General features: G+C 39.1%; 4 non-coding genes across 4 annotated transcripts; all 4 read left to right on the top strand.

Moving 5' to 3' along the window:
* The first annotated feature begins 1,651 nt into the window (after window positions 1-1,651).
* On the top strand, window positions 1,652-1,770 carry LOC145676898 (5S ribosomal RNA). The gene has a single exon (XR_014129515.1). It is a non-coding gene; the product is annotated as a 5S ribosomal RNA (ribosomal RNA).
* A 177-nt stretch (window positions 1,771-1,947) lies between these two features.
* Window positions 1,948-2,066, top strand: LOC145676890 (5S ribosomal RNA). The gene has a single exon (XR_014129507.1). It is a non-coding gene; the product is annotated as a 5S ribosomal RNA (ribosomal RNA).
* Window positions 2,067-17,669: 15,603 nt separating this feature from the next.
* Window positions 17,670-17,788, top strand: LOC145676900 (5S ribosomal RNA). Its single transcript, XR_014129517.1, has one exon. It is a non-coding gene; the product is annotated as a 5S ribosomal RNA (ribosomal RNA).
* A 177-nt stretch (window positions 17,789-17,965) lies between these two features.
* On the top strand, window positions 17,966-18,084 carry LOC145676891 (5S ribosomal RNA). The gene has a single exon (XR_014129508.1). It is a non-coding gene; the product is annotated as a 5S ribosomal RNA (ribosomal RNA).
* Window positions 18,085-22,184: the final 4,100 nt, after the last annotated feature.

A 22,184-nucleotide genomic window follows, 5' to 3' on the forward strand; every position in this document is an offset into this window, starting at 1 on the left:
CAAATGTAGTACTAAAAACTTCTAATTGGCAACATCTGGGCTGCGAAGAGGAAAAAGAAAGAAATCTCGTACGTATTCGCGCGCAATTCGGAATTAGCCAATGAAAAGCACAAAAGCGGCCACCATCTCTCTCTCTTTCTTATTAACGGTTTTGTACTTTCTGCAGTTCTATCAGTGCTGCTAACCTCTTACTATATCATTGAATATGTATGTTTAGATATATATATATATATATATATATATATATATATATATATATATATATTTTTTTTACAAAAAATCATACTACTACGGAATAATATTAAATGCCTTTAAACCCTCATTTCTGTTTGCACTTTCTGTTACACTACCTTCCCCGAACTTCTTTCAAGTTATTAAGTGCAGAACGGGGAGTTATACATATTTACTTGCGCTTTGACAATATCTGCACATTGTGTAATAATAGGAGACGTATAAAATAAAACTATATACTAATACGTATATATATATATATATATATATATATATATATATATATATATACAGTACACATTCCACTATCCGAGGCTTTCCTTTTCTTTTCTTGCTGACGATAAATTACGCTTTTAGAAATGTTGTCTGAAAACAATAAGAATATGTGCAAAAAATACAATCAGAGGTAGAGGTCTTTAACAGGAAATAAGCAAGGGAGTTGAAAAATTTTTTATGCATGTAAAAAATATAGACATGAACCAACTTGTGAAATAAAAAGACCAGAAAACTACTCTTTCTAAATTATGTGTAAACTTTTTACCGAAAACGAAAGTTGCACGAAAGACTTTTTGTCCGTTTTTTGGCCTCCGGTGCTTGGGGTCCCTGATTCAATCCCAGCTCGTGCCGTGTGAACTTTGTCGTGCATAAAGACCGTGCTCATGGGTTTTCTCGGGTTTCTCCCGTTTCCTCCCACTTTCTTCATTCAGTACTCATCATCACCGTCTCCTTTAGCGTAACCGGTATAAGTATGCGACGTAAATCTAAATATTTCATTTCATTTCCCTTTTCTGCTCATACTGCTGATTATGCGCGATTATGCCAACATCCAACTCCGCGGATAATCGTGCGATTACTGTATATACAACTAATACAGATACAACTAATTATATTATCAGTTACAGTATCGGTTTTTATTTACTAATTTGCCTCACTTTATTTGCATCCCTGCAGTAAATAATTCTTATCGATAATAGTTAAAATGTATATTACATTTTAGTGCTTCACGACTGAATGATCATCTGCCTTACGTTATCTCGCAGCTGAAGAGAATGCTACACTGAAAACTACCTTGCGTTATAAAGGGTAAGTGAAACATATCTTAAAAATATCTTTCATACATTTCATTGTGTACATTAAAGAATGTAAGTTTGCCTTTTTCCTGTAATCAATACTTAATAAAGGATTTATTTTTATTTATTTATATACAATTTCATACGTGGTTCGTGATAGTAAACTCGATAGGACACAGTGGCACTATGAACATCCGAATCACTCATCATTCGAACATTCAAATATTTATTCGAATATTAGTATATTCCAAGTAATGTTAACGACGTTAATATGCTTGCCTTTATAGTTAATAATGTCAATTCTTACTTAAAACATACTTCCTTAACAGGACATTGAAGAAAAGGTAGTTGCCAACGGCCATACCATGCTGAATATACCGGTTCTCGTCCGATCACCGAAGTCAAGCAGCATCGGGCCTGGTCAGTACTTGGATGGGTGACCGCCTGGGAACACCAGGTGCTGTTGGTATACTTTTTCTAATTTTGTTTTTCACAAAGACGAATATTCTCACATCGTTCACCACGATAATTTCGTAATCATGCATTACTTAAAACAATTAGCAACGCTTTCCACGCGCTGGTCTTTTTGAGTATTCACCGACAAACCTACGTAGCTACAATAACTCACTCGAAGCCATATGCATTCGCCAACGGCCATACCATGCTGAATATACCGGTTCTCGTCCGATCACCGAAGTCAAGCAGCATCGGGCCTGGTCAGTACTTGGATGGGTGACCGCCTGGGAACACCAGGTGCTGTTGGCATCTCTTTTTCAAATTTCATTATCCTTCAAGTACGAAAATACTAGAAACATTAATTTTATAGTACTTTCAAGAGATAATTTATCAACATTATTTCATAGCGATTAATCGATATTCTAAGCGTTATACCCACTATTTCTTACACTAACAGCCTGTTTATTTGCACGGCACATTAAAATAACCTGATTTCCGATCCGTGTGCACCTACTACTATACTTAACACGGAATGTATTACCACTTTTTAAAAGTAAATTATTATGACTAAGTGTAGATCTCCGGCGAGTAAATGCCTTTCGTATACAAGCACGACACATCTCCGCTATGTGCTTTACTTTTTTACTAACAGCATATAGAAATTGGATTTCAAGGTGTTTCTACATAACAGAATGAAGCAAATTTCGTGATTTAACTCTTTCGAATAATGTGTTGGTCCTGACAAGGACCGTTTGAAATGAAAAATCTTGAAGAAGATTTTTACTTAGAGCTTGTGTACTTGGTAACAGCCTTCGTACCCTCACTTACAGCGTGCTTGGCAAGTTCACCAGGCAAAAGAAGGCGCACAGCTGTTTGGATTTCCCGGCTGGTGATAGTTGACCGCTTATTGTAATGGGCCAAACGAGAAGCTTCAGCAGCAATACGCTCGAAGATGTCATTAACAAAGCTGTTCATGATACTCATAGCTTTGCTAGATATGCCAGTGTCAGGATGCACTTGCTTCAAAACTTTGTAGATGTAAATGGCATAGCTCTCCTTCCTCCTCCTCTTCTTCTTCTTATCTCCCTTGGAGATATTCTTTTGGGCTTTACCAGCCTTCTTTGCAGCCTTTCCGCTAGTTTTTGGTGGCATGATGACTCACTCGTTCAGCAAAATTAGATGTGTCCGCCGATTTATCGACTTCATTTAAATTACAGTACGTGTTTCAATTCGCGCCAACTGCCTTGCTTTTCATTTGATGCACTCGGGTGCACGCTTGAAGTAGTAACAAAACTGACTTGATTCATCACACACACCGCTTCCTGGAGAAATAAACATTGTTTTCCGTCGGCTTGACCCCCTATTGTGCGTCAAGCTTCGCGCTGGCCATATAGGTTGTACAGCCTTTGGCGACAGTCGGCTGACGGGAACGCAATATTATCTCTCTGGGATAGCATAGAGAGGCACCATACTCAAACTAGAAAAAAAAAAAAAACCTTTTAGATAGTGCAAATACGGCCCTTATTAGAGCCATGCCCCGCCCTCCAAAGAAGCCACCAGTCAGGAAAACACCAACAGAAGAAGATCCAGTGCTCTGGAACGCCAAGGATGGAACAACCACACCCAGAAGACGCCCTGAATCTAAAGAAGACAACAAGCAAAGCAGAGTAGAGAAACTCGAAGACGACTTCCTAGTGATAGATGATGGACAACAAACCAAAGTGTGCTTCAGAAATGAGGCCACACGGCAAAAATTCCTGAAAGCATTCGAACCAGAAGATTTTGGTAGGCATGTTGTGCTAGATACTTCGTTCAACTGGCCAGATAGTTCCCATGACGAGGCAGAGACTTCACAAGCGAACCCAGAGGAAGAAATCAGTGTCAGCAACAACAATGCTCCAAACGAGACGGCGTCAGGAAATCCAAACCCAGAAGATGGAGAATTTCATGTAGTCCGAAGAAGAGGAAAAAACAAGAAAGCTTTAGAACAGCAACCAATAAGAGTGGAAAACCCAAGACCCACACAGGAGAGAGCCGAACCCAAAAGGGAAGAAACCCTTCACATACAGGTGAAAAACACTCAAACACAGGTGAAAAGCCACCACTCACAGGTGGAAACCAACGTTAACCATACTGAAAATCAGGCCTCCGGCCCTTACCAGGACCAGCATAGACGTACAGCGAACAACCAATCAGAACCCAGCAAACACGGCAAGAACAACCAATCACAGTGCAGCAGTGTTAAAACTATCCAGAAGCAGAGCAGCCAATCAGAGGACAGCAGCGCACCAAGCAACCTAAGACAGAACAACCAATCAGGAAGCAGCAGTGAATCAAGCACCTTACACCAGGAAGACCAATCAGATTCCAGCTTTTTTGAAAACGGCAACCAATCAGAAACCAAAGCAAAGTCAAAGGAAGTTACACAGTACGAAGAACCCAAGAACATAAGGAAGACGAAAATACACCCCATATTCACGTGTGTGATTAAAGGATTTCCCCCTAACCAAGAAGTAAAGTCACTCGAAGAAGAACTACGCAAACAAGGTGTTCATTTCTCATCCATAACGAGAATAAAAACAACCAATGGACCAACTTCACTAGTGAGACTATTCTCCACCAAACTAGAAGACGTCAACAAATTAATCACTCACGGACTGAAGACAGAAAACAAAACCTACAAAGTTGAGCAATCAAGAAATCAACCGCGCCCCATGCCCTGTTGGAATTGCTACTCATATGGGCATCTGAAACACCAATGTCATAACGATAGAGTATGCAATAGATGTGGCAACTCGCACACCAACCCATGTGACCTTCCACAAAACAAGAAATTCTGCGCAACCTGCAAGATGTCTGGACACAGGACAGGGAGTAGCTACTGCCCTCTACGTCCAAAAAACCAAATCCAAATGAAGAAACCCACTGTAATCACAGAAGAAGATTTTTCAAAGGACAAACCTTTTCAGAGCCAGGCTGCAAACAAGAATGAAAAACAAAACAAAGATGTAGAGCGAAAAAACCCAAATTCCCCCACAATGGAAGAAATAGAAGATGCAATAGCAAAGGCGACAAATAAAATCATAACTTGGGTAACATCAATATTAACTTCCACCACCCCACCAGAAAGCAGGCACGTAATAACCGAAGCAATCTCCAACACAACTAGAAAAATTTTCCAAGCTACGATCAACATCATCCCAACAACAAACGGGCAGCTGTACATCACAAAGCCGCAGGCAGCCACCAAGAAACAACGCAGGGGAAGTAACACGAAAATCACGCACACCCAAGATGTAGGGAGATGACCAGCCGCTACCTCTGCAGACAGATGACGACCACAGCACCGACATTGGATCAAGAAGAGGCCATTGCATGTTTAAAAAATAACACAAACCCCACTAACAATACACTCCCCATTACAGACAACACAGATATGTATCACTAATAATTCAGATAGGTTTTTAATTTAACAGATACAATATATAATTACAGACATGTTTACATGGATTTTTGCCACCCTTCATACGTGGTTTTGCCATGTAAATTCTTATGCATGCAGCATGACCGATATAGGGGGTTTTTTCCTGGCTTCCAGGTTTTTTGTCCCTCTCACAAAACATAATAAATCTTCTCTCGCGCTTTCCTATCTTCTTCTTTACCCTTCTTTCTTTCTATTTACACAACTGTAGATCCGCGGAAAATGTCTCCGTCAAAGATAGAAGCCGCGACATACATCCCCAACCGACAGATACTATAGATTACTAACTGCATGTGAGGAGAGGCATGTAGACAGATGGTTGATGCCTTACACTCTGTCAGGACGCGGGCTATCCTGAGGGGCGTCCTTATTATTTATTTTTCTGTTTCTGTTTCTGGAGGCCGCAATTTTTCCTCTCATCTTATTACGAAAGAATATTGAACAATGTCTGGTCGCGGCAAAGGTGGAAAAGTCAAGGGAAAGAGCAAGTCCCGCTCCAGCAGGGCTGGCCTTCAATTCCCAGTAGGCAGAATCCATCGTCTTTTGCGAAAGGGTAACTATGCCGAACGAGTTGGTGCTGGCGCTCCCGTGTATTTGGCTGCAGTCATGGAATACCTGGCAGCTGAAGTTCTTGAGTTGGCAGGCAACGCTGCTCGTGACAACAAGAAGACTAGGATTATTCCATGTCATCTGCAGTTAGCTATCCGTAACGACGAGGAATTAAACAAGTTGTTGTCTGGAGTTACAATCGCTCAGGGTGGTGTTTTGCCCAACATTCAAGCTGTACTTCTGCCCAAGAAAACTGAGAAGAAGGCATAAATGTAAGACCTATATCTCATACAAATCGGCCCTTATGAGGGCCACAAACCCCTTTATAGAGGAGATTTACGATTGAAATGAATTGTTTTCGATATACAGACTCATCAAAAGTGTCTGAGATAGTTGCTTAGTTTCATTCGAAATTCTCGCTGCTATTCGATTAATTAGTATATGTGTAGTCGTCGATCGTAATTGAAGCCCATAGGAAGTCACACTAACTTTAGAATACTCCAAACAGCGATGTGCTTAGTTCCCACTACATTATTAATTATAAGATCATTACCTTTTGTATTGTCGCTAGCTACATTTTTTTGATATTTGCGTACATCGGGCTCATATTACCCAGAGGACAGGACAGTCGAGCCCAGATTCTCAGCAATGGAAGAAAACCTCATACCACATATTCTCATGTACTTCATGCTAGACAAAGGAATTTCCAACATTCTTAAAGCACTCATGTTTCTCTCTTGCGTTGGCTTGGCTGAAATTACTCTGTTCAATATGTTCTCGACATTTATTATTGTTCATTACTATGCCCCAATGACATCATGAACAGAGCGGATCAGAAAACTTTCCTAAATTTCTTTTGCAACATAGTAATGACATTAAATGCACACTTAAGTACGATTTATTCTTTGCAAGGTCGATATTCATATTTGTGTGATATGTGTTATATGTATATGGTTTGTAATACGCAACTACTCTTATTCTCTGATCTCAGAACTCATTTGCTACTGTGCCCAACGAGCGAGCCTAGGTTTCTTGTAACTACTGCCTTTCTTTAGTAAATAATGTGAAGTATACAATGCATTAACCTACATCTCATATTTGTATTACTCTTTATTTTAGTAACCCGCTACGAAGTGTCATTAATTTACATGTAAATCACAATAGACACTACCGCAAAAGAAAGAAATCGAACCCAAGACCACGTAAACAAGATAAAGGACAAGATTCAGGTTTCTAACGCATTATTCGCCCCTCACAGCACAGTATAGAAGTTGTATAAGCCTCTATACGTACATCCTACTGTCAGAACAGAAATTCCGACTTGCGTTTCGCATCTCTCATGCTCGCTACTTCCAACAAATCGCCAATTTCCAACCAGAACCCCTTCTCCAGCATTAATACTGCTACATGATATGAATACGTATACATGAACGTACATAATGTAAAAAAAAACGTATGATTTTCTCAAATTAATCTCTCTACGTCTGTAATTTAGTGTGCATCAAAAGGCTTTAATGTAGTTACACGAATTCTTATAATCTAACAGAAAATCGCACAAAGTAAATCTTTCCCTTTATATAAATTTGTTGGCTCTGAAAAGAGCCGTTTATGCCAATTTTATATCCAAAATAGGAGGAACCCCAACTTAACCTCCGAAACCGTACAGGGTTCTTCCTTGCCTCTTCAAGGCATACACAACATCCATAGCTGTCACTGTCTTCCTCTTGGCGTGTTCTGTGTATGTAACAGCATCTCTGATTACGTTCTCCAGGAATACTTTCAATACTCCTCGGGTCTCTTCATAAATGAGACCAGAGATACGCTTCACACCACCACGGCGAGCAAGACGCCTAATAGCGGGTTTGGTGATACCCTGGATGTTGTCACGAAGAACTTTACGGTGGCGCTTGGCACCTCCTTTGCCAAGACCCTTGCCTCCTTTTCCACGTCCTGTCATTTCGATATGTTACTGCTTCGCTCACCACACACGAGAAATACAAGCCCAAGCAGCCCAAGACTCGTGGTTTTGTTCCTTCGATCATGCAGGGAAAGCACGGAGGAAAAACACAAAACGTGTCTAAGCCAATGAGAACTGTCCTTTTCGACTGACTTTATCCAATGAGAAATAGCTTGATTTAACGGTTTTGCTCTTTATATAACTTGACTTCATTCAGCGCGCAATTATTTGAAACAAGTCGTGACAGTTGCAATGGCACGTACCAAGCAGACAGCTAGGAAATCTACTGGAGGCAAAGCTCCTCGAAAGCAGCTTGCCACCAAAGCTGCAAGAAAGAGTGCTCCAGCTACCGGTGGAGTGAAAAAGCCCCATCGTTACAGGCCTGGTACTGTGGCTCTCCGAGAAATTCGTCGTTACCAGAAGAGCACTGAATTGCTCATCCGCAAGCTGCCCTTCCAACGACTCGTCCGAGAAATTGCACAAGATTTCAAGACAGATCTTCGCTTCCAAAGCTCAGCTGTCATGGCTTTACAGGAGGCAAGTGAAGCTTACCTTGTAGGGCTTTTCGAAGACACCAACTTGTGTGCTATTCACGCAAAGAGAGTCACAATCATGCCTAAGGACATTCAGCTTGCTCGCCGCATCCGTGGGGAACGTGCTTAAGTTTGAAGTTCTGGCACTGAGTTCAAAAACGGTCCTTTTTAGGACCAATACACTACTTAGAGATGCTGTTATCCTAACAAGGATCTTGTCCATACTTGTTATCTTTTTTTTTTAAATTCTCACGCCGTATGTTGCATAGTTAATACATCTACCTTCGTTTTCCTGTCGTTTCGTATATCATCCTATCTTTCAAGTATATTCTTTAGTTTTCCCCTATGTTTACCGATTGATTATCTTCGTTTTATGTGGTCAAGGGTTCGATTTTGCCATATGTTGCATAACTTAACTTCGATTCAACCACTGTTTGCCCTTCTCAACGTTATTAATCTGATAGAACTCGCAGGCGAAATATGTACTTCTTCCAAGGTAGCAAAAGTAATATTATTTTGTCAGAGGTCGCTGCTGTTGAATGCAAACGTTAAACTAAACTTTCTTTAAGTGTCTGTTTGTACTTAACATCAGTTCAATTGTACACCTACATTTCTGCTGGTGTTACTATTTTTCTTTATAGCAATATTACGAATTATAAGACGGTATCCGTGGTTATTAGCGTGTTCCCTTTTCCTAACACTTTCTCATTACACCAGTATTTCCATCATTCATTAGGCGTAATCACCCGTCTCCTTTATCATAAAAATCATAATAGTACGACGTTAAATTGAAACATAGTCTACTTCACTTTCACGAGTTGTAATAAGTTCGAACATTTCTTTCACCCCAGCCTTGAAAAGAGTTGATTTTAGTTTAGTGTCCCTTTCAGCAGCAAGGCTGTTTCAAACGTGGACCTACTTATTAACGTGCAATGCGAAACATTTGAGCTCCCACCGAGAATCGAACCCAGTCAGCCTGCAAAAGTTTTTCTAACAAATGCATTAAGTGCGTTTTCTGTACTGTTTCGCTACTTGAAGATAGGAACAAGGAAAAAGTAAGTGATCACAAATTGACATTACGTAATGTGTTCCCCATTTTTTTTCGAGTACACCATTCTTGACACCCGTGAAAGCTTTCTTTCCCCACCCTCAATTCCCCTCTGTTATAAAGCACTTACATCAAGAAGTGCTTCGGTTAAAAAGAAAACTCAAAGTCCCTTGCGTGTATACTATACATTGCTATGAATGAACATGTGATAATGATAGGAAAAGCACAATTTTACTCTTCTCAAAGTATTTGATGGCTCTAAAAAGAGCCGTTTTAAAATGTCAGATGATTTACTGACACATTTACTTCTTCTTTGGTGCAGCCTTCTTAGCACTTTTCGGTTTTGCTGTAGCCTTCTTTGGCTTCGGGGCCTTTGGCTTCTTGGGAGTTTTTGCCTTCTTCACTTTAGATGGTGATTTCTTAGGTTTGGGAGCAGCAGCCTTTTTCTTTTCACCAGTCTTCTTGGGACGTTTAGCTGCTGGCTTTTTCGCAGGCTTCTTCTCCTTTGATGCTGATCGTTTCGCCTTGGTTGAAGATCCACCTTCAGGCTTCTCCTTCAGCGATGAAGCACTAAGCTTAAACGATCCAGATGCACCTTTTCCCTTGGTCTGAACCAAAGACCCAGAAGCAACTGCACTTCTCAAGTATTTCTTGATAAATGGAGCAAGCTTCTCGGCATCCACTTTGTAGTTCTGAGAGATGTATTTCTTAATAGCTTGCAGTGAACTTCCTCCCCTTTCCTTCAAATTCTTGATGGCGTTGTTCACCATTTCTGATGTTCTTGGATGAGAAGGTGTTGTTTTTGGTTTCTTAGGCTTTGCAGACTTCTTAGGAGAAGCCTGTGCCGGGGCTGCAGGTGCTGATGCCGTATCTGCCATTGCTTTCTGCAATAAACTCAACGATACTGAAGAATGAAATTTTCGCTAGCAGGCAGCGTTGAGTTTGGTTACGGAGCGCGGACCGGATAGAAAGCACTTGCTGAGGCGGGCTGAGGTAAACAGAAGTTCGTAGTTGCCACAACGATAAGTGTGTTTCCTTCTATTTTGATAAACGATTTTTTTCAGGTATTCAATGAATGCACCAGATCCTATTCTTCCTTACTGGCTAGAAGAAACTTTATTCCACATAACTCAAAAGGCATTTGTTTTTATTCGCTTTTCTATTTTATGTTTCAGTCATTGCTAAGTCGGTCACACTACTTTTTCACCCTCCTTGTGCTTATAATTTTCATAATTTAACATGGAAATACTTATCAATAAATAATTATATTACCATGGTAATTAACTTCAATCCTTCCTGTGATTATACGCAAAGTACCATCTTCGTACTGCTTACTATAGTTCAATGAAGGGAATCTATAAAGTAACGCGTGTCGCACACATCTGCCTTGCAAACTCCCTGGCCTACTTCCAATGTATAGACTTTTATTTCAAATCCTGATTTAATTTCATAATTTTCTGTAGATTTTAACATTTTATTACCCAGCTTCTTAATACGAATGACAATCAAGCCTAAATATTTATTCCCTTTAACTTTATTTTTCTTTTTTATTTTGTGCCTTGTTTCATATTTGTTCTTACGTTAGCAATTAACGCACTTACCGTAGTTATGTATGAACAGGTTGTTTCTATATTTATTTTATTCCAAATAAATTAAATATATATACGGATTATTTTATGGTAGTTGATATTTTCTGTTGTTTCCTACGTGAATTGAGGAAACGCACGGACTTTCGCCTAATTCTTGTGCTACTTTCATATGTCTGTATCTGTCGAATGCTGTCGATCTGTCGAAATGTGTATTACTATCTGTCGATTCATCGAGTGAACTGAATTCGTTAACCATTTCACCAGGCGCGCATGCATTTTTTTTTCTTCTAAGGGATCCAAGCTTCGGGGGGCAAGGTTCCAATACTACAAGCCACTATGTCTATATACTATTATTCTGCATTCGAAAACACGATAAATATTCCACTTACTTTTTCACAAAAACATGATACAGACAGAGTACAGATGAAGTGTAAGATCAGATTTATATTGATGATACATCAATATTTTCCCTGTTAATAACTACATTTAATGAGAAAGTCTGCAAATGTATGTTCACTTAGGAACTTTTGCGAGGAGTCCGCACCCGGTGGACACCCCGTGAGTACGCCTCTGCACTTGACTATACTTCGAATTATACTGCAAACAGTTGTATTTTAGTTTCCCCGTTTAGTTCATCGATATCATTAACACAAAGAAAATAGATGTTATAGATGCGTATTCTCAGTTCTCGCTTTATATCCGGACGTCTGCAAAAATCTACTCCTTTTCTTTCTTTCACGCATCCACCAAACTAACAATGATTTGTATTATAATATTTGCGCATAAAATGTATATCTCATACCTTCCATGTTCTCAAGTATTCATAGACAAAAACGGTTACTTTCTGCGAACAAATTGTCCAAACACAGTGCAAATGTCATCTACAGATTGTCCTGGTTCCGTCTGCGTGTACATAACAATGCGTCATAATCATACATTGCACATTAAGGATATCAATTAATCTTCCCAAATTCCTAGATATGCCTGGCAAAAGTTCCGCGTGTTGTAAGGATATTACATTTGTACTACCGACAAGGTGGTATCTTCCAACATTGAAGTTCAATAAACCCCAAATGTGTCGGATATAGTATTTGATTTCTTGTCTCATTGTTTGCGTCAGAGATGTCTTCTCAAGTTAGGATTTACGATACATACAGGATGAGTTGTATATATTGTTGCTGCCAGCTCTATATTAATCCCATATTTGTAAACGAATAAAAACAGTATTCTAATTATAACAATGTGCTCACAATTAATTTTATTCTTAATTGTTATACGTATTGTTGATTAAAAATGAAAATGTTGCTAAGTGAATTTTATTAATATTTTCTGTTGCGTGATATAGGAAGTGAGTGAAATATTGGAGGAATATAGTGTGCGTAGCAGATGATGTGCAGTGGCTTTGGATCGCCTGTGATAAGGTAAGGCATTTGCTATTTTAATTAACGCATTTTATATACTGTAATCCTAATTATTTTTATGTGAATGTGCTTACTACTTGTGTATTCAGTGGGACCGATGTTTTAATATGTATGGTCAAGCAGTGTCGAGCCTGGTCAGTGTGTGGATAGGTGACCATTTTTTGTAAATCGATAACATTTAACTTTGTAAACACGGATGAAGTAGAAGTATATTTATTTTATTTTTTACCTCAAATATGTAGGACACTTCTCCTTTGTACATCAATTATTATTATTAGTTCAACTTGTTTACAAGTTAAATGAAAAGAATAGTCGTTATCGTGTGATGATTGTGCTCATTAGGCTAAAGAAGACTCGTGATAAGAAAGAAAAGAAGAACGGTGCTCAAGTTTCGTCACAGCATATTCTCAAAAATTTACAGGCAAAATTCAGTGTTCTGCATGAAAAGGCATATTTGTACGAAAAAAAAAAAATTCTGCAGACGACAGAATTAAATAAAGTAATACACATGTATTTTAGAGTTACTGGTGTAAAATCATTACAAGTGCTTTGCCAGGTGGCCAATAAAAAGCACGAATACTATTTAAGGGAGCCAAAACAGGAGAAAGCTGGGGGCCTGAGCGATAGCAAGAATGTGCGTCCAAAGTGAACAGGAGCGAAGGCGACGCGGGTATACGTATAAGCAAGGGTAGTGGAAACCAGTTAGTTTTCGAGTTTCAATAGCACTTGTCATGCATCCATACTAGTAGCGCCCCGCTTGTAAACATTAAGTACACTATGCAAGAATACACCGCCGGTGGAAAATAGTACCTAATACAGTTATCTTTCATATATACTGACTTATTTTACAGTAGTAACCCAACACTAGTAAACGTAAAATAAAAGTGTATAACTTTATATTTAATTCTATCGCCTGGCTTAGTTTTTCACCTGTAAGATGTACTTATTTAGAGCAAGTTTCTTAACTAGCAAATTAAACCGAGAACCACAGCAACCATATATATATTCTTATGATGTACTTTTCTTTGAGTGGTGTTCTCTGTCTATTGAATAACATTTTCTCAGTTTAATGCTAGCAAAAAACAAAACAAAATCAAAGTGTTTCTATATAAATTTAGTTCACCGTGTTGTAATATCACATGGAATTGAAAAACGAATAGTCGAACCTCTGCTATCTCGATCAAACTTCTCAGGATGATATACTGACTTACCGCAGAAGTTCGACTGAATACGTTTCTCAGTTCCATGGGAGAACCTGGAGAAGCAAAAGCCTGCGCAACGGAAAATACTAAATAAACTTGTAGAGCAGGTCAAGATGTATCATCATGCCAAGTTTCATTCAGATCAGAGAAGTTTGGCTGCAGCCATTTTCATTACAAAGCACAAAATGGATGGTCCCTAACCTCGAGAATCTTCACAATTGTCGACGAGTTGAACTGCACTCATCTGATCAAAATCAAACTTAAAATGACAGTTCACTTTCAACTGTTAAATAATATGATATGCAGGCTTCTGCTTTCCTAGTTACAGTCTATCCACTGTGGTATGCATATTAGTACAAATGTGAGAGTGCATATTTATTAAAGATTTGCTTCAAAAAGCGATGAAAGACATAGGCATTGCCGCGGGCGGTGATAACAAGATGCCGGAAAACGAACAAGCAGAAAGAATATGGGCTGAAGAAGTGTAAACGACGACGCGGCGGCCCGTAAAGGTGTTGCCGTCCTATTAAATGAATAATATCAAAAGAAAGAAAAAAAAAGTAAAAAATTTCGCGCTCGTAATCAAGACAGAAAGCAACTAAAGGAAATCTTTGTTTTACGTCCCACGTTATGCCGCTTAGGCTAAAAGAGGCGCTGATTATGAGAAATGATTGAAATGGTGGTGGAATGAAGAAAGTGGGAGGAAACGGGAGAACCCCGCGGTAACCCACCGCACATAGTTTTTGTCCACCATAAAGTTAACTTGGCGGGGGCTCAAGACAGAAAGACGGTTGGAAAAACAAATAAACGATGTTGCATCCCGTAAAAATGTTCGCGACCTATGAAATCAATATTTTTTCTTAAAGAAAAAAAAGAATTAAAAAGAGAAAAAAAGGTCAAAATTTCGCGCTCGCTTCGCTCGCGATCAGCAGAGAAAAGAGGACGTGACGCACCCCTAAAAGTGTTGGCGACCGATTGAATAAATATTGTGGGTAAAAAAAAAAAAAAAAAAAAAAAGTCAAAAATTTCGCGCTCGCTTCGCTCGCGATCAGCACAGAAAGAAGGACGTGACGCGCCCCTAAAGGTGTTGGCAACCGATTCAATACATATTGTCGGTAAAAAAAAAAAAAAAAAAAAAAAAAAAAAAAAAAAAACGCTCGCTTCGCTCGCGATCGACATGAAAAAGGCAACGACGTGACGCCCCGTAAAATTGTCGGCGACCTATTCAATCAATATATTCGGTTGAAAAACAAAGTCAAAAGTTTCCCAATCGCTTCCCTCCCGATCGACATAAAAAAAAAGGCAACCCCTTCACCTCTCCTTATGCATTCATCAGTAAACATACAACCATAGATCACAATACCACTCACATCACCTATCAGTTCTCCACGTCCATCAAGATCCAATCATCGCCCTGGCCCTTTATGATGATACACAACATTACATGTTATTGTGTGCATTGCCCCGCGTTACAATACATGACCAAAAAAAAGAGAAAAAGAGCTGCACTGCCTTCAGTGTAGACATGTTCGTATTCGTAGAAAATGATTTTAGGTACACGATAGTACAGTAATCTATCTTCACATGCTTCAGATGTGAACGATACCTACACATGAAGAGGGCTCCCGAGGTTTCCTTTTCCAATAGGATGGAGCTCCACCACACTTGCAGAATGACGAGAAGTTATGTTAATAAATATATCCCAGAGTGTTTCGTAACTCGCCCTTGGTCCTAATGATGAAGCGTTCTTCAGATGGCCCCGATGTCTCCACACATGATACTATGCGACTTCTTTTCACGAGGCTCTCAAAGATCACGTTTGTGTCCTAACATTCTCTGCAGATATGACACAGCTGCGATAGCGGATCACAGAAGCCTTTCCTCTCCTTACAAGAGACGTGTTCATTCGAGTATGTGAGTAATTCGACTATCGATTAAATATCTCCCGTGTCACGATAGTAGTCACTTTCAATTCTTCTAACGAAGGTAAGAAAAAATGCTATACAAACTTCCTTTCGGTATATAAAGGATTAGGGGCCCAGAGAATATTTTCTTTCAAGAGGATACATTCTTTTTCGAACACCCTGTATATAGATCCTCTAATTATAACTGCAAACAAAATGTTGATTTTGCAATTGCTTCCATGAGAGAATATTCTGTGCACTTTCTTTCTGAAGGGCCGGGCCTAAACGTTTTAAACGTTTTCCTTAATCATTAAATTTAGTAGTTATCTACAATTACATAGTTTTCCATTGTTCTCAAAATAAAGATTTTTCTCTATGAATTGTTGAATGTTGCTAGGGATATTGAAGTAATTCTTTTTAGTGTTTTTTTCTTTACAATAATGTACTGAACGCCTGCATTAAGGAAGTTCGTGTGTCCATCTTGCAAAATGTTTCGTCTTTTTTCATGCCCACTAAGGTAAATATTCATTTTGCTCTTTTCTCTGTATGCAAACCACATTTCTTAAAGGCAACATTTTCATACAAATGTAGTACTAAAAACTTCTAATTGGCAACATCTGGGCTGCGAAGAGGAAAAAGAAAGAAATCTCGTACGTATTCGCGCGCAATTCGGAATTAGCCAATGAAAAGCACAAAAGCGGCCACCATCTCTCTCTCTTTCTTATTAACGGTTTTGTACTTTCTGCAGTTCTATCAGTGCTGCTAACCTCTTACTATATCATTGAATATGTATGTTTAGATATATATATATATATATATATATATATATATATATATATTTTTTTTTTTACAAAAAATCATACTACTACGGAATAATATTAAATGCCTTTAAACCCTCATTTCTGTTTGCACTTTCTGTTACACTACCTTCCCCGAACTTCTTTCAAGTTATTAAGTGCAGAACGGGGAGTTATACATATTTACTTGCGCTTTGACAATATCTGCACATTGTGTAATAATAGGAGACGTATAAAATAAAACTATATACTAATACGTATATATATATATATATATATATATATATATATATATATATATACAGTACACATTCCACTATCCGAGGCTTTCCTTTTCTTTTCTTGCTGACGATAAATTACGCTTTTAGAAATGTTGTCTGAAAACAATAAGAATATGTGCAAAAAATACAATCAGAGGTAGAGGTCTTTAACAGGAAATAAGCAAGGGAGTTGAAAAATTTTTTATGCATGTAAAAAATATAGACATGAACCAACTTGTGAAATAAAAAGACCAGAAAACTACTCTTTCTAAATTATGTGTAAACTTTTTACCGAAAACGAAAGTTGCACGAAAGACTTTTTGTCCGTTTTTTGGCCTCCGGTGCTTGGGGTCCCTGATTCAATCCCAGCTCGTGCCGTGTGAACTTTGTCGTGCATAAAGACCGTGCTCATGGGTTTTCTCGGGTTTCTCCCGTTTCCTCCCACTTTCTTCATTCAGTACTCATCATCACCGTCTCCTTTAGCGTAACCGGTATAAGTATGCGACGTAAATCTAAATATTTCATTTCATTTCCCTTTTCTGCTCATACTGCTGATTATGCGCGATTATGCCAACATCCAACTCCGCGGATAATCGTGCGATTACTGTATATACAACTAATACAGATACAACTAATTATATTATCAGTTACAGTATCGGTTTTTATTTACTAATTTGCCTCACTTTATTTGCATCCCTGCAGTAAATAATTCTTATCGATAATAGTTAAAATGTATATTACATTTTAGTGCTTCACGACTGAATGATCATCTGCCTTACGTTATCTCGCAGCTGAAGAGAATGCTACACTGAAAACTACCTTGCGTTATAAAGGGTAAGTGAAACATATCTTAAAAATATCTTTCATACATTTCATTGTGTACATTAAAGAATGTAAGTTTGCCTTTTTCCTGTAATCAATACTTAATAAAGGATTTATTTTTATTTATTTATATACAATTTCATACGTGGTTCGTGATAGTAAACTCGATAGGACACAGTGGCACTATGAACATCCGAATCACTCATCATTCGAACATTCAAATATTTATTCGAATATTAGTATATTCCAAGTAATGTTAACGACGTTAATATGCTTGCCTTTATAGTTAATAATGTCAATTCTTACTTAAAACATACTTCCTTAACAGGACATTGAAGAAAAGGTAGTTGCCAACGGCCATACCATGCTGAATATACCGGTTCTCGTCCGATCACCGAAGTCAAGCAGCATCGGGCCTGGTCAGTACTTGGATGGGTGACCGCCTGGGAACACCAGGTGCTGTTGGTATACTTTTTCTAATTTTGTTTTTCACAAAGACGAATATTCTCACATCGTTCACCACGATAATTTCGTAATCATGCATTACTTAAAACAATTAGCAACGCTTTCCACGCGCTGGTCTTTTTGAGTATTCACCGACAAACCTACGTAGCTACAATAACTCACTCGAAGCCATATGCATTCGCCAACGGCCATACCATGCTGAATATACCGGTTCTCGTCCGATCACCGAAGTCAAGCAGCATCGGGCCTGGTCAGTACTTGGATGGGTGACCGCCTGGGAACACCAGGTGCTGTTGGCATCTCTTTTTCAAATTTCATTATCCTTCAAGTACGAAAATACTAGAAACATTAATTTTATAGTACTTTCAAGAGATAATTTATCAACATTATTTCATAGCGATTAATCGATATTCTAAGCGTTATACCCACTATTTCTTACACTAACAGCCTGTTTATTTGCACGGCACATTAAAATAACCTGATTTCCGATCCGTGTGCACCTACTACTATACTTAACACGGAATGTATTACCACTTTTTAAAAGTAAATTATTATGACTAAGTGTAGATCTCCGGCGAGTAAATGCCTTTCGTATACAAGCACGACACATCTCCGCTATGTGCTTTACTTTTTTACTAACAGCATATAGAAATTGGATTTCAAGGTGTTTCTACATAACAGAATGAAGCAAATTTCGTGATTTAACTCTTTCGAATAATGTGTTGGTCCTGACAAGGACCGTTTGAAATGAAAAATCTTGAAGAAGATTTTTACTTAGAGCTTGTGTACTTGGTAACAGCCTTCGTACCCTCACTTACAGCGTGCTTGGCAAGTTCACCAGGCAAAAGAAGGCGCACAGCTGTTTGGATTTCCCGGCTGGTGATAGTTGACCGCTTATTGTAATGGGCCAAACGAGAAGCTTCAGCAGCAATACGCTCGAAGATGTCATTAACAAAGCTGTTCATGATACTCATAGCTTTGCTAGATATGCCAGTGTCAGGATGCACTTGCTTCAAAACTTTGTAGATGTAAATGGCATAGCTCTCCTTCCTCCTCCTCTTCTTCTTCTTATCTCCCTTGGAGATATTCTTTTGGGCTTTACCAGCCTTCTTTGCAGCCTTTCCGCTAGTTTTTGGTGGCATGATGACTCACTCGTTCAGCAAAATTAGATGTGTCCGCCGATTTATCGACTTCATTTAAATTACAGTACGTGTTTCAATTCGCGCCAACTGCCTTGCTTTTCATTTGATGCACTCGGGTGCACGCTTGAAGTAGTAACAAAACTGACTTGATTCATGGGAGGCCGCAATTTTTCCTCTCATCTTATTACGAAAGAATATTGAACAATGTCTGGTCGCGGCAAAGGTGGAAAAGTCAAGGGAAAGAGCAAGTCCCGCTCCAGCAGGGCTGGCCTTCAATTCCCAGTAGGCAGAATCCATCGTCTTTTGCGAAAGGGTAACTATGCCGAACGAGTTGGTGCTGGCGCTCCCGTGTATTTGGCTGCAGTCATGGAATACCTGGCAGCTGAAGTTCTTGAGTTGGCAGGCAACGCTGCTCGTGACAACAAGAAGACTAGGATTATTCCACGTCATCTGCAGTTAGCTATCCGTAACGACGAGGAATTAAACAAGTTGTTGTCTGGAGTTACAATCGCTCAGGGTGGTGTTTTGCCCAACATTCAAGCTGTACTTCTGCCCAAGAAAACTGAGAAGAAGGCATAAATGTAAGACCTATATCTCATACAAATCGGCCCTTATGAGGGCCACAAACCCCTTTATAGAGGAGATTTACGATTGAAATGAATTGTTTTCGATATACAGACTCATCAAAAGTGTCTGAGATAGTTGCTTAGTTTCATTCGAAATTCTCGCTGCTATTCGATTAATTAGTATATGTGTAGTCGTCGATCGTAATTGAAGCCCATAGGAAGTCACACTAACTTTAGAATACTCCAAACAGCGATGTGCTTAGTTCCCACTACATTATTAATTATAAGATCATTACCTTTTGTATTGTCGCTAGCTACATTTTTTTGATATTTGCGTACATCGGGCTCATATTACCCAGAGGACAGGACAGTCGAGCCCAGATTCTCAGCAATGGAAGAAAACCTCATACCACATATTCTCATGTACTTCATGCTAGACAAAGGAATTTCCAACATTCTTAAAGCACTCATGTTTCTCTCTTGCGTTGGCTTGGCTGAAATTACTCTGTTCAATATGTTCTCGACATTTATTATTGTTCATTACTATGCCCCAATGACATCATGAACAGAGCGGATCAGAAAACTTTCCTAAATTTCTTTTGCAACATAGTAATGACATTAAATGCACACTTAAGTACGATTTATTCTTTGCAAGGTCGATATTCATATTTGTGTGATATGTGTTATATGTATATGGTTTGTAATACGCAACTACTCTTATTCTCTGATCTCAGAACTCATTTGCTACTGTGCCCAACGAGCGAGCCTAGGTTTCTTGTAACTACTGCCTTTCTTTAGTAAATAATGTGAAGTATACAATGCATTAACCTACATCTCATATTTGTATTACTCTTTATTTTAGTAACCCGCTACGAAGTGTCATTAATTTACATGTAAATCACAATAGACACTACCGCAAAAGAAAGAAATCGAACCCAAGACCACGTAAACAAGATAAAGGACAAGATTCAGGTTTCTAACGCATTATTCGCCCCTCACAGCACAGTATAGAAGTTGTATAAGCCTCTATACGTACATCCTACTGTCAGAACAGAAATTCCGACTTGCGTTTCGCATCTCTCATGCTCGCTACTTCCAACAAATCGCCAATTTCCAACCAGAACCCCTTCTCCAGCATTAATACTGCTACATGATATGAATACGTATACATGAACGTACATAATGTAAAAAAAAACGTATGATTTTCTCAAATTAATCTCTCTACGTCTGTAATTTAGTGTGCATCAAAAGGCTTTAATGTAGTTACACGAATTCTTATAATCTAACAGAAAATCGCACAAAGTAAATCTTTCCCTTTATATAAATTTGTTGGCTCTGAAAAGAGCCGTTTATGCCAATTTTATATCCAAAATAGGAGGAACCCCAACTTAACCTCCGAAACCGTACAGGGTTCTTCCTTGCCTCTTCAAGGCATACACAACATCCATAGCTGTCACTGTCTTCCTCTTGGCGTGTTCTGTGTATGTAACAGCATCTCTGATTACGTTCTCCAGGAATACTTTCAATACTCCTCGGGTCTCTTCATAAATGAGACCAGAGATACGCTTCACACCACCACGGCGAGCAAGACGCCTAATAGCGGGTTTGGTGATACCCTGGATGTTGTCACGAAGAACTTTACGGTGGCGCTTGGCACCTCCTTTGCCAAGACCCTTGCCTCCTTTTCCACGTCCTGTCATTTCGATATGTTACTGCTTCGCTCACCACACACGAGAAATACAAGCCCAAGCAGCCCAAGACTCGTGGTTTTGTTCCTTCGATCATGCAGGGAAAGCACGGAGGAAAAACACAAAACGTGTCTAAGCCAATGAGAACTGTCCTTTTCGACTGACTTTATCCAATGAGAAATAGCTTGATTTAACGGTTTTGCTCTTTATATAACTTGACTTCATTCAGCGCGCAATTATTTGAAACAAGTCGTGACAGTTGCAATGGCACGTACCAAGCAGACAGCTAGGAAATCTACTGGAGGCAAAGCTCCTCGAAAGCAGCTTGCCACCAAAGCTGCAAGAAAGAGTGCTCCAGCTACCGGTGGAGTGAAAAAGCCCCATCGTTACAGGCCTGGTACTGTGGCTCTCCGAGAAATTCGTCGTTACCAGAAGAGCACTGAATTGCTCATCCGCAAGCTGCCCTTCCAACGACTCGTCCGAGAAATTGCACAAGATTTCAAGACAGATCTTCGCTTCCAAAGCTCAGCTGTCATGGCTTTACAGGAGGCAAGTGAAGCTTACCTTGTAGGGCTTTTCGAAGACACCAACTTGTGTGCTATTCACGCAAAGAGAGTCACAATCATGCCTAAGGACATTCAGCTTGCTCGCCGCATCCGTGGGGAACGTGCTTAAGTTTGAAGTTCTGGCACTGAGTTCAAAAACGGTCCTTTTTAGGACCAATACACTACTTAGAGATGCTGTTATCCTAACAAGGATCTTGTCCATACTTGTTATCTTTTTTTTTTAAATTCTCACGCCGTATGTTGCATAGTTAATACATCTACCTTCGTTTTCCTGTCGTTTCGTATATCATCCTATCTTTCAAGTATATTCTTTAGTTTTCCCCTATGTTTACCGATTGATTATCTTCGTTTTATGTGGTCAAGGGTTCGATTTTGCCATATGTTGCATAACTTAACTTCGATTCAACCACTGTTTGCCCTTCTCAACGTTATTAATC

This window comes from Thermobia domestica, unplaced genomic scaffold (genome assembly GCF_964235325.1).
Source record: "Thermobia domestica unplaced genomic scaffold, izTheDome1.hap1.1 HAP1_SCAFFOLD_458, whole genome shotgun sequence".
Taxonomy (NCBI): Eukaryota; Metazoa; Arthropoda; class Insecta; order Zygentoma; family Lepismatidae; genus Thermobia; species Thermobia domestica.